The sequence below is a fragment of the Priapulus caudatus genome, unplaced genomic scaffold, assembly GCF_000485595.1.
Source record: "Priapulus caudatus unplaced genomic scaffold, Priapulus_caudatus-5.0.1 Scaffold527, whole genome shotgun sequence".
Lineage (NCBI taxonomy): Eukaryota > Metazoa > Priapulida > Priapulimorpha > Priapulimorphida > Priapulidae > Priapulus > Priapulus caudatus.
Genome location: NW_014577588.1, coordinates 4,290 through 17,809, shown reverse-complemented (window position 1 = coordinate 17,809; position 13,520 = coordinate 4,290). Strand labels below are relative to the sequence as shown.

The 13,520-nt window shown below is 44.2% G+C and overlaps 1 long non-coding RNA gene across 1 annotated transcript in view; it reads left to right on the top strand.

The window, feature by feature from the left end:
- The window catches only part of LOC106811320, a 15,103-nt gene extending 2,323 nt beyond the window's left edge, over window positions 1-12,780 (top strand). Inside the window, exons 2-3 of the long non-coding RNA XR_001394127.1 lie at window positions 2,994-3,001; window positions 12,770-12,780. This is a non-coding gene — a long non-coding RNA (uncharacterized LOC106811320). The remainder of the gene's footprint in view (window positions 1-2,993; window positions 3,002-12,769) is intronic.
- The last annotated feature ends 740 nt before the right edge of the window (window positions 12,781-13,520 follow it).

Sequence of the window (13,520 nt, the reverse complement as noted above, 5' to 3'; positions counted from 1 at the left end):
TAGGGTTTCATAGACGTACTCGCTCTGTCAAGGTTCTGGTGTCTTTCTCCGTCTCTGGTCAACCTATCTATCTAAGTCGTGGATAGTTGAGCTGCCTAAACATGCAATAGTCTGTAATCACTAGGGTTTCATAGACGTACTCGCTCTGTCAAGGTTCTGGTGTCTTTCTCCGTCTCTGGTCAACCTATCTATCTAAGTCGTGGATAGTTGAGCTGCCTAAACATGCAATAGTCTGTAATCACTAGGGTTTCATAGACGTACTCGCTCTGTCAAGGTTCTGGTGTCTTTCTCCGTCTCTGGTCAACCTATCTATCTAAGTCGTGGATAGTTGAGCTGCCTAAACATGCAATAGTCTGTAATCACTAGGGTTTCATAGACGTACTCGCTCTGTCAAGGTTCTGGTGTCTTTCTCCGTCTCTGGTCAACCTATCTATCTAAGTCGTGGATAGTTGAGCTGCCTAAACATGCAATAGTCTGTAATCACTAGGGTTTCATAGACGTACTCGCTCTGTCAAGGTTCTGGTGTCTTTCTCCGTCTCTGGTCAACCTATCTATCTAAGTCGTGGATAGTTGAGCTGCCTAAACATGCAATAGTCTGTAATCACTAGGGTTTCATAGACGTACTCGCTCTGTCAAGGTTCTGGTGTCTTTCTCCGTCTCTGGTCAACCTATCTATCTAAGTCGTTGATAGTTGAGCTGCCTAAACATGCTATAGTCTGTAATCACTAGGGTTCATAGACGTGCTCGCTCTATCTCTGGACAACCTATCTATCCAAGTCGTGTATATAGCTGAGCTGCCTAAACCGTAGTTACGAAGCCTGGCAAACCACTACGTTTGATCATCAAGGCTTCATTTGATAGGGCGTGCTGGAATAGAAAAACCTTTTTATATGAATGGGAAAAATGAGGAAATGGGGAATTTGACTTCCGCCTCCGCTTCCGTTGTGTTGCAATTGTGTCACTATTATCGAACGATAAGTACGTTTTTGCAAACATTTAACCTAATAATTATACCATTGAAAAATACATTAGACCTAATAAGGCAGTTTCAACGCAATTTTCACTGCGCATGAGCAGTAGCTCCGTTTCCTAGTCAGGTCAGATACTTTGGCTACGAAGTAATATGAAAGAACCGAAGTCTGTTTACATGTGAAAAGTGCGTGCTTTTGACTTTCTCTCTCTTGAAAAGAAAATTAAACATGCCAGGTGTACAGTGTATAAATATCGGATGTGTACTGTAAACAGTTCTAGCAAACATGCACGGTCGGAAAACAAGCACTAGTGCGAAGCGGAAAGAGCAATTATGTATTAATTACCACACGTCATCAGCTGTGTGATTAGTAGTTAAATACTACCACGAGACTCCAAGCTTGTTCGCTAGGGTGCGCAACATGTCGATGAATTATGATAATGACTTAATATAAAACTGACGACGTAAGATGTTTGGACGAGTGTGTGCTGCTCGAAATGTGAAAATTAGGGCGTAATTGGATGGGTGTGCAGCATAGTGGATAAAAACCGGCATTACTAATTAGCTATATACTAATTACTAATTAAGCTAATAAATATTAACTAAAATAAAAAAATTATAACTATAATAAAAAATATATATATATATATAATATAATATAATATAACAAATAAAAGTGACGGCGTAGGATGTGTGGGTATATTATAATAATGCATGTGGGACGGATTTGAGATTTGATCTGCGAGCTAGCGAGCGAGCGTGATGCTGCGTGGGTGGTATAAATGAGATCTGTGGCCGTGTCTGGGGAGCCATGCAGCGCTGCCGCCGCCGCCGCCGACGACGGCGGCTACATATCGCGGTAAAGTGTATAGCATCCATTTGCGTTGCGCAAAAATGTTCGCTGATCTATTATTTATTCGTGGCGCGCGACGGTGGCAGCGCCACTACAACGACGATACTTCAAAAGCTGCATGAAGCTCACAGTGAAATCAATGTCCGATGATCATCGGAGATAGTAGTATACCTGCATGACGGCGGCGACACACGCGTACTGAATACACACACATGCAGACACGCACGCGCGCACACACCTGCTCACACACGGACACGCACGCACGCACGTATACACCTGCTCACACACAGACACGCACGCACCTGCTCACACACACAGACACGCACGCACGCACGCACGCACGTACATACATACACGCACACGCACACACGCACGCACGCACGCACGCACACACACGGCAGTTACGGCGCATCTAATGCGGCACGCGTGCGCGTGTGTGTGTGCGTGCGTGCGCGTGTGTGTGCATGTGTGTGCGCGTACCTGTGTGTGTGCGTGCGTGTGAAAGCACGCGTGCATGTGCGTGGGTGTGTGTGCGCGTGCGCGAGTGTGTGCGTTTATGTAAGCTTGTGTGCGTGCGTGTGTGCGTGCGTGCGTGCGTGCGTGCGTGCGAGCAGGTGTGCCTGTCCGTGAATTCATAGCGGGCACATCGTTAGCTTAATTGATTTTGTAGACTTTGTCAGCGTCTTACAAATTACGAAGTTTTTTGCTTACGAGTTTTTTACGCTTCATATATGTGAAACCACCCGCGAACAAGATGTGCTCCTGAGAAAAACAAAACTTCGTACTTACAAAAAAACAGCGCACACGCACGCGCGTAACGCTCATGCATACTTTTTATTGAATTAAAAAAAACGCAGTGGCTACGCGTCTGGTCGTCCATTACAAAGCTCAGCACAGATTGCCAAATTCACGTCACGATTAGGCCACGCCCCCTTTCAAATCGTTGATTTTACTGGATTTACTATTGCTTCAAAAGTTATAAAAACACATTTTTTTTGATAAAATACCTAAATGTAAGTAATAGTATGGTAAAAACTTATTGTTTATTGTTTTTTACTGAAAAAAATATAGTTCGGTTCACATAAGAAATATATATATATGACCGGACGCGTAGTCTGGGAGCTGGGCGTCCGGTAACCGGATCCGTAGCCAATTGTAATTAAAAAAAAGTTGTGTGTGTGTGTGTCTGTTTGTGCGTGCGTGCGTGCGTGTGTATGTGCTTGACGTTCATGTTTCACTCTGCGTTTGCTTGCGCCTTTTGTGGCAGCTGATTTTTCCCATAAAGTCGTTCGTTGACAAATTCTACAATACACATACAGGCATCATAACAGCTCGAAGCGGGGGGGGGGGGGGGTATTATTAGTCCCTCTCTGGGACAATCATTCTATAGATAGTTTTATTTGAGGTATACAGAGTTATTCATCTAGATCTGCATAGGTGATAGGTTTTTGGCATGGAAGGGTGTCAGGCTGTATAGACAATCAGTCGCACAGCCTCGTCGGGCTGGCGTGCTATCAATGATGGTGTGCTGCTGGTTTGTACGTATGTATGTACATGTGTGCTATAAGTGATCTCCTACTCTCGCTCGCACCTCGTGTCTGACGTGGTTAAGCGCGCAATGATGCCTGCCGTCGCGAGTTCGTGCATTTTGCTGCCAAATTGAGCCGTAATGGGTTTCATTTGACCCTAAGTAATGCTACGTGTGAGCTAATTGAATCTGCCAGTAGCGATTGGTAATTACCTGCACCCAGAGGTGATTTGTGGCAGTGCGGGGGACGTGCTGTGCGTGTGTGAGCGCGTGCGTGCGTGCGTGCGTGCGTGCGTGCATGCGTGTGAGTGTCAACTCCTGTGTGCGTGTGCGCGTGCGCGTGTATGAATATTACAAAATCCCTACTTTCAATACATCGTTATATAGTTGTTTAATCGAATAATAATTGAAGCCAAGTAAGGTAGGCTTTAGAAATTACGCGTGTGCGAATCCATTCGTACCTTTCCTTTATACTAGTAGAATCGCACGCATTCTCTACTTCCGGCTATATGAAAGCCTTTGTGTGCTTCACACTAGAATGGCGTTGCATATTTTCTGGATCCTTCGCATTTTTTACTCGTTTTTTCGCTTCACCGTATGTGCGTGCGTGCGTGCGTGTGTGCGTGCGTGTGTGCGTGCGTGCGTGCGTGCGTGCGTGCATGCGTGTGTGCAGGCGTGCGTGCGTGCGTGCGTGCGCGCGCGCATGTGTTTGAGCAATACAATGGGTAACGCCAGCTATACGCCAAGCATATATGCGCGTGAGTAAGTTACGGAATATATAGCTAAATTGTCATTATATTCTCTAACTAACCTCTCCTTACTCCGCTATATATAGTCTAGCTGAGTATAAGGAGTTACAGAGTATGTGGTTGGGTAGTTATTCGATTCTCTAACTAACTTCTTATGACATGATTATATTCCCCGAGTCATTTTTATACGGCTATATCTCCCCTAACTATCCTCTTGTTATATTGTAACTATCCATAACTAACTACTTCTTAGTTTTCCCCTGTATTCAATAACGAAGTTAACCCCCTAAGGGTTTTTCAGTGGAGATGAGTTCGATTCTCCCAGCATCGCGAAGTTTGGAAATAATGCAGCTCATCTGAATACGTCTCAGACTCTAATCACATTTAATATTTCGTTTTGCGATGTTGCGTAATTTCTCGTCGCTGTCTGAAAACTTCGACTCTTGCGCATTGTTGCGATGGAAATCGAATTCGTAGCTCAGTAGGTGTAATTATGTGCTCTGAGTTATTCATGTATATCTATCGTTATCTATGCAAAAATAGCTCTATACTGCGTGTGCGTGCGTGCGTGCGTGGATGCGTGTGCGCGCGTATGTGTGTGTGTGTGTTGTGTGTGTGTGTGTGTGTGTGTGTGTGTGTGTGTGTGTGTGTGTGTGTGTGCGTGTGTGTATGTGTGTGCGTGTGCGCGTGCGCGCGTGTTAGTGTGCGTGTGATACGCGCGCGTGCGTGCGTCCGTGTATGCATGCGTCGGCAGGCATTCGTGCGCCCTCGCATTCGTGCGGCGTGTGTACGTAGTCCATATATGGGGTAGTGGTCTATGTGCTATATCGGGCTCTTGTTCTCCCTTTGTATTGCGCCACATCATCCTACGTCGTGCTCGTGTTCTCCCTTTGTGCTACATCATGATACATCGTGATACATCATGCTACATCGTGATACATTGCGCTACATCGTGATACATCGTGATACATTGCGCTACACCGTGCTACACCGTGCTACATCATGCCACACCGTGTTACATCACGCTACACCGTGCCTCACCACACTACACCATGCTGCATCGCCCTCCATCATGCTACACCACGCTACACCATGCTACATCGTGCTACATCATGCCACACCGCGCTACATCATGCCACATCGCCCTACATCATGCTACACCCACGCTACACCATGCCACATCGCCCTACATCATGCTACACCACGCTACACCATGCCACATCGTGCTACATCATGCCACATCGCCCTACATCATGCCACACCGCGCTACACCATGCCACATCGCCCTACATCATGCTACACCACGCTACACCATGCTACATCATGCTACACCACGCTACATCATGCCACATCGCCCTCCATCATGTTACACCACGCTACACCATGCTACATCGCGCTGCATCGTTCTCCGCAGGATGACCACACCGCACTGCCGGTATGTTGAAGCCGCCGCTGCGTAAGTCCGTCGCTATCGAGTCCGAGGAGCCACCGCCTGTCGACGACGGAGCCGAGCTGTGCGTGTTGCCGGCGCGGCGAGCGATCGAGCGCATCGTACCGGACGTCGTCGCCGCCGACGCCGACAGAGCGGCGCTGGAGCTAGAGAGGTCAGTGCGCCGTATACACGCGTGGCTGTGTGTGATTCTGGGTTAGGTGTGTGTATTCTGGACCGTATGCTGGTTAGATGTATTTCTTTCTGGGCTGTGATCCTGTTAATAGATGTTTTCGTTTTCGTCTTTAATTCTGTTAGATGTATTCCTTTTGGACTGTATTCCTGATGGTTGTATTCATTGTTGCTGCATTCTGCTGAACTATATTCCGGTTAGATGTATTCCTTTTAGACTGTATTCCTGTTAAATGTATTCATGTCTGCTGTATTCCCATTTAATCCTGTAGACTGTACATACCAGGACTGTAATCCTGTTAGCTTAGATGTATGCTTCTTAGACTGTATTCCTATTAAATATATTCCAGTTGATGATGAATGAAGATGATAAGATATTCCAGCTCGTTAGATATATTTCTGCTGGACTGCAATCCTTAGATGTTAGATGTTTTCGTTTTGAACTGTAATTCTGTTAAGCTGTGGACACACTAGGCGATTTTTCATGCGATCGAGCCGGCCGACCGAGCCGGCCGACTCGATCGCATGAAAAATCGCGTAGTGTGTCCACAGCTTTGGATGTATTTTTTTCGGCTGTATTCGTGATAGTTTTATATTCACGTTTGCTGCATTACTGCCAGATTATAACTGTTTGACTGCATTCCGGGTATATGTATTCCTTTTATACTGTAATCCTCTTAGATGTATTTATGTCTGACTATATTCCTGATGGAATTTTTCAATTCAGATGTTTTCTTGTTGGGCGCTTTCTCGTTGCACTATAATCTTGCCACGGGCATCATATTATAGACTATATATAGTTATATATATATAGTCTATATTATGTCGCGCCTGATCGTTGCAGATGTATTGATGTTGTCTGTATGCCGGTCTATTTTCTGTTACAGTAATTGTTGGTCGTTTTTCCTAATCGTTTTGAAATCTTATTAACGATAGTGATGGTAATTATGTGGAGGCGTGTCACTGTCCTATAGTATTATTTTTTTATGAATTGTTTCATTGATTGATTGTTTGTTTTGTTTGATTGTTTGTATGGTTTTGTGGTTACTGTTACGACATGTAGGTCTCAGAGTCAATGCTTATATCCGGGGTTAATCTGGGAAATTAGTATGTGTAGCCCAAAAATAGTCAATCGACTTTTTCGTAGCCAATGTTAATAATTTGTAGCAATTTTTTGTCCACATAATTTTATTCTAAATTACCTACTTAAACACAATACAGAAAATCTCAGCTCTGTGATTCTTGTAGGGGAGTCAGAATCTGGACCTTTGCTTGCTGTGAGTTGCCAATTACCCAGTTTGGTCATGCACTTTTGGCCAAAAAATAGCCAGTCTCAAATTCTTATAGCCAGTACAGAAAACGTGTAGCAATTGGCTATTTTGGCGAGTGGTAGAGTAACCCCTGCTTATGTATTTTCAAAATACGCCTCGGATTAGCTATCAAGTATGTCTTAGCCGTAACTCGCAATTCGAAAACGTGTAAGGCCGCATCTGCTCTCGCGGATATGCTTAAATCTCTATTGTTGAGGTGAAATAGCACACGTAACGTGTCTGGCTGGCTGTGCGACCGTCGCCCGCCGCTGGTTACATCTCACAACATCAACATATTACATCTAACAACATCAACATATTACATCAAACAACATCAACATATTACATCAAACAACATCAACATATTACATCTAACACATAAAAAAAAATTTCATTCTAACAACATCTGGCTTGCTCTGCTAATAACGTCTAGCGCACGGTACGTACAAGACGGAGTTTTTACGTGAGAGTTAGGTGTCCGCGCGTGTAAAACGTGCGTGCGTTGGCGTGCGTGCGTGCGTGCTGCGTGTTTGTGTGTGTGTGTGTGTGTGTGTGTGTGTGTGGTGTGTGTGTGTGTGTGTGTGTGTGAGTGTGCGTGTGTGTGTGTGTGCGTGCGTGCGTGCGTGAGTGCGTGTGCACGTGCGTGCGTGCGTGCGCGCGCGTGTGTACGTGCGTGGGTGCGTGCGCGCGCGCGTGTGTGTACGTGTGCGCGTGTGTACGTGCGCGCGTGTGTATGAATGAGAATTCGTGGCGTTTGGGTTTGCGTGTAAAAATAGTTGTGTGTGCGTGTGTGCGTGTGTGCGTACGTGTTCGTGTGCGTGTGTGTGTATCTATCTATACGTGCATTTTACCGTTTAAGAAAATTGATGAACGTGATAGTTAATAAAGTGTTATATTAATTGGTTACTTTGTGACTATCATTGTTTTTGCTCGCAATCTCGGTGTTTCCCAGTGTATTACTATAGTTGTATTACTGGTGCAATCCGACACGGACAGAGAAATTCAGAATGAATGATGCATAGTATCACTGTATGAATCATTCATTCTCTATCCATGATGGCAATCAAAAGATAAGAAATGTACCGGCTAGTAATTAGCGCCTTAGTACGATATTTTATTTACTATCGATTCATTTTTTCCATTTCTTACTTTTTTATTTTTTATTTTACTTTTACATTTTTGAAAATCTTTTTTTTCTCGGAGGATCTCCGACGTTGTTTCAATTACTCAAACTAGTCATGGCAGGCGATCGAGCTATCCTACGATGCTACTTGTTTCTGACAGCTTGTCTCTTGCGGTTCAGTAGTCAGTCAGTTTGAGTTTGTTACTCATCTGAGAAAACCGTCGGTCAGCACCATAGAAATGTAGAGAGACACTATCTAACTCAGGGGTTCTTAACCTGTGGTCGACGGACCCCTTTAGGGTCCTTGGATGGGCTTCATGGGGTCCGTGAACCATGCAGGCGCATGCAAAATTTTGTGTTTCTGTGCTTATGTGAATTTTTCTGGAGAGGGGTCCGTAGCTTTCACCAGATTCTCAGATGGGTCCATGACTCAAAAAATGTTACGAACCACTGATCTAACTAGTTAGGACGAATAATTATTAATTACGAATAATAATTGTGACGGTCTAACTAGTATATTATCAGGAGTGAATTATTCACATCTCTATTATTCACTCCTGATATGATTTATATGGTCAGCACTAGTGTTTACTTTAGTGTTGGTGCTTGTCCGTGGTTATAGCAGTACACGGTGGATCAGGGATAAGCTCCCGGACCCGGTTCCACAGTCGTGGATTAACTTTAACCCTGAGTTAAGGTTAACTATGAGTTAAATTCACTAACTCTGAGTTAAGGAATTTAACTCAGAGTTAAGAGTTAATCCACGACTGTGGAACCGGGTCCCGGTGTTCGCATAGCAGAGCTGGAAACACTCGGAGCATTTCAGCGAATATAATATGCATAATACCAGGAGTAAGATAATCACAAATTATTATTATTTTAACTGTTTAACTTAACTCTTTATGTATTTACTCTTGATAATACCAAATGAAATTACATTTCATGTTCGTGTTCTCTTAAGGGGTGGACACACTAGGCGATTTTTTATGCGATCGAGCCGGCCGGCTCAGTCGGGCAATTCTGTGGACACACTACGCGACTGAGTCGGGCGACTCTGTGGATTTTCCGCACGCTGATTGGCTGATGAATTGTACAATCGGCCGGCTCAATCGCAGACCCCCGGGCACACTAGGCGATTGCAGCCGGCCGGCTCAAATACATATCAAACATGTTTGAATCGGGCGACTCGGCCGGCCGACTCGAAAATCTACCGCGACTCACTGGACGCACTAGGCGATTTTTCATGCGATCGAGCCGGCCGACCGAGCCGGCCGGCTCGATCGCATGAAAAATCGCGTAGTGTGTCCAAAGCTTTAGAAATTCGGTATTTTATCGCTTGTGTGATCATTGTGCGGTGGATACTGCAAACCCGCGCTGTCACTGCACCCGCTACAACAGTTACATTTGTAACTAGAGCACTCGGAGAGCACAGACCTCCGCCAAGGCAGCTGAATTCTCTCAATGTGAAATTTTTTATTAATTAATTAATTAATTAAGTGGAAAAATTAATTAATTAATTAAATAATTAATTGGATCCGGATTAGTGCGAGCGTGCAGGTGGGGGAGGACTGTGGTTGCCCCTTAGCCTGTGGTTGCGTGTTTGTAAGTCTACAGCCAGCGCACCTAGCGGAAGTGAACTGAAACGTGCATGGTAACACACAAACACACAAACCAACACTCAAAAACTCGCCGGTGAAAACATAACCCCCGCCATGCCCCTGGCGGAGGTAATAACAGTGTTATTATGTATTATATGTGTAACTGTATATAGTGTAACTTATATAATGTAACTGTATATAGCCACTTTCTGTAACGTTATATACCCGTAGCAATTGTGTTATTATTATTTGTTATACGTGTAACTATGTAGCTATACTCGCTGCCACAGTTACACTTATAATAATTGTGTTATTATGTATTGTATGTGTGACTATGTAGCCACTCAATGCCACAGTTATAATAATAATGCTATTGTTATATTATTATACGTGTAACTGTGTAGCCACTCGCTTAAAAATAACGTATCGCCCGCAATATCATTAGCAATATAAATTAGCAATTAGCAATATAATCGTAGCGAACAGTATCTAGTGTGTGGGGTTGAAGAGACTATGTGGGAGTTGGTAATAGAAATATTAAGAGGTACACGAACACGTTATTTAACTTGACTGTTGTTCGTCTGAAATATTCCAGCAGCCTAGGAGGGAACTAAGGGCGCTTTGCCAGAATCAGAAATTACAGAGGCAATGAGTAAACTGGATTGTTGCCAGCACTCACATTGCACTTACCGGTATGATGATAATATCAGTGAATCGTAAAAGGATAGGAGAAATAATAGAATTACATTTATTTACTCGTGGCACTTACATTATAAGGTTTTGTTCGTATTTCTCCTAATATAGTTTCAGCAGTGTATGTGATACACGGGGGGGGGGGGCTGCATGCTCACCTAACATCCAGAAATCACACGGAGCAACGTGCTGCCGTGAGCGGGAGATCTGCTTCATCAAACACATAATCAAATTCCACCAGCGCGTGTTGATTTCTGATCACGTGAAAAGGAGATTAATCGAATAATGAGCTAAATTAGTGATGACTGATTGTGTGCGTTCCCGCGCCTTGTAATGCCTTATTACCATGGCGACCACAAATTGTTTGCTGCCGTTGCCTAGTTCTTGCCTCTGTGGCAGCAGTTACGGCTTGATTCTCGCGATTCCGGTATAAGCGGGTTTCCTCCATCAAGTCGGAGCTTGAATTGTAGGCGCGGAGATTTCCAGTAGTGGCTCGGGGGGAACATTAGAGATTTATGTTGTAGTTTATCATCTGAATTGACTGGTATGGTCGCAGTATATTAATTATTTCCATAGGGATTATTGCTGCTGGGGATATGTTCGGGTCGTTCACCGGCGCGGTAAGAGAAGGCAGAGAATATAGTCCAGTCTAAAATCATGCACGATCGTTTGCAGTCAGTCACCCGGACCCATCAACGTTCCAGCGATGAGAGGATAATTTCGTTAAAGAGAATTATCGTCTAGATTCGTAAATATGCCGTTATATATATATATATATATATTATATATACACTATATATATTATATATATATATATATATATATTATTTCGCGGCAAGTTTAAATAAAGAAGTGTGTAGCAAGTGAGAAATGGTCTCGGTGCTATACAACTTTGTCACTTTGTGATATTGGTTTGTTGAGTTAGGGAAACCATTACAGCGCTAGTCGTAAACTATCTATATACTGAGCTTTTAACATATATGTGAGTGTCCGCGCATGTGTGCGTGGTCGATTGTGTGTGTGTGTGTGTTGTAGTGTGCGTGCGTGCGTGCGTGCGTGCGGGTGTGCGTGCGTGCGTGCGTGCGTGCGTGCGGGTGTGCGTGCACGTGCATGCGAGTGCAAAAATCATATCAGGTTCTGGTCTCTGTAGTGACTGTAATTAGATCTGATTCTCCTAGTCAGCATGCGCTATCCCCTCAGGCCTGAAATTCACAGTACTACATAATTCACCAAGCTACTAGTAGAAAGTGATAAGATATTCATGTGCAGATGAGAGCTTTAACTATCGCTGCTGATGATGTCTGGGCTCGCCACAGCGCATGCGTAGTGCTTACACACTCAATAACTCGTCCGTGGCGATAGCTTGAGCTGCTAATGCACGCACCGTGTACAGTGTGTCATAGCGATCACGTTCATGTCTGTATCACACCGTGCCAGCGTTATCTACCCATTAATGTATTGTATCGCATTGCATTGTGTGTAATTGTATTGCATATCTTTGCATCGCATATTTTGGATGGTTTTGTGGTGGATTTGCATTGATTAGCATTGTATTGTATTGTAATATATTTTATTGTGTTATATTGCATTACATTGTATTCTACTGTATTGTATTCGATTGTATTGTATTGTTCGTTTTGTGTTGTGTTGTGTTGTGTTGTATTGTTTGTATTGCATCGCATCGTGTCGCATCGTATTGTATTGTATTTTATTGTATTGTGATACGTTGGGCGGTTGCAGGGAGCGGCACCCTATTTAGCCTGCAGCAATAAATTCGCCCACGTAAATGAAACATAAACAATTGACAGCTTCATCATCCGCATCCCCCTCTCAGCGGTAATAGCTGTCCGCAGCAGGTGCTATTATTAGTTCATTCATACACCCAGACTGTGTTTGTCACTGCGATGTAGACTGACACTAAGATGTCGATCCTGTCAACCTGTCGGCAGCGACGACCGACGGAGCCAGTGTCTAGCAGCTGAGGGGCAGTCTATGCCCCAATCAGTGAGCGCCGGTATTGAGGCAGGAAGCGAGAGAGAGCGTGTGTCCCAGTTTCATTATTGCTATCGTCATCGTTGCCGTCACGGTTCCTCTAATGAGCGCTACTGACATAAGCAGGTGACGTCTTCACAGCGATCAGTTTACCTGCGTGAGGTACACCGCTTACTCAGCCTATTTTGCTAGCATCTATGACAAATACGACATACGCATATACGCTCTCCTATGACACTATTGGTCATAGGAAGATTCTTGCTATGATAAATATTGTTGTATGTGTTGTGCGCATCATAGGAGTTTAGGAGCGCTATTATGAACGCAAGCAGTGAATTTCAGCTGTAAAGCGGGACAAAGTTGCCTCGCCAATATTTGCCATAGGAAGAATCTTCCTATGACAAATAGTGTCATAGGAGAGCGTATATGCGTATGTCGTATTTGTCATAGGAAGAATCTTCCTATGACAAATAGTGTCATAGGAGAGCGTATATGCGTATGTCGTATTTGTCATAGATGCAAACAGAACATGTTGCCTTATACTCGTGGGTATCAGATCGCAATGATCGAGGTACTGTTTCTACATTTTGAGTTTAGTTCACCCCCGTTGGGCGACAGTAGGTACTTCTTCCACGATCAAAATTCCCCGTAGACGTCTAGCGGTTAAGCCAGAGGCGATTGCAATTTCGATTTAGCTGTCTTATCGGAAAACGCGCTATCTAATTAGTTCTAGCAGTGATGGATCTGTGTGGGCAACGGTGCATTGCAATTCTGGCTGCCGACTAGCAGATTTGAAGGACACCTAGTGACCTTGTCTAACCAGACGACTGCCCCGACTGTTTAATGAAAAAAATGCGAACGTCTCTCTTAGTATCTTCTCTCCTCGTGGAGAATAGGGCTGGAAATCAAATTTCTCTATGACGTTCTATATTTGGCAGCTCTTTCGGCCTCGTTCCATGTTTTAAGCCCAATAAAAAAATGCGAACGTCGAACCCTGTAATATTGCATATAGAGTGTACGGCCTCGTGAAGCTGGCTGGCTGGCTGTGTGTGTGTGTGTGTGTGTGTGTGTGTGTGTGTGTGT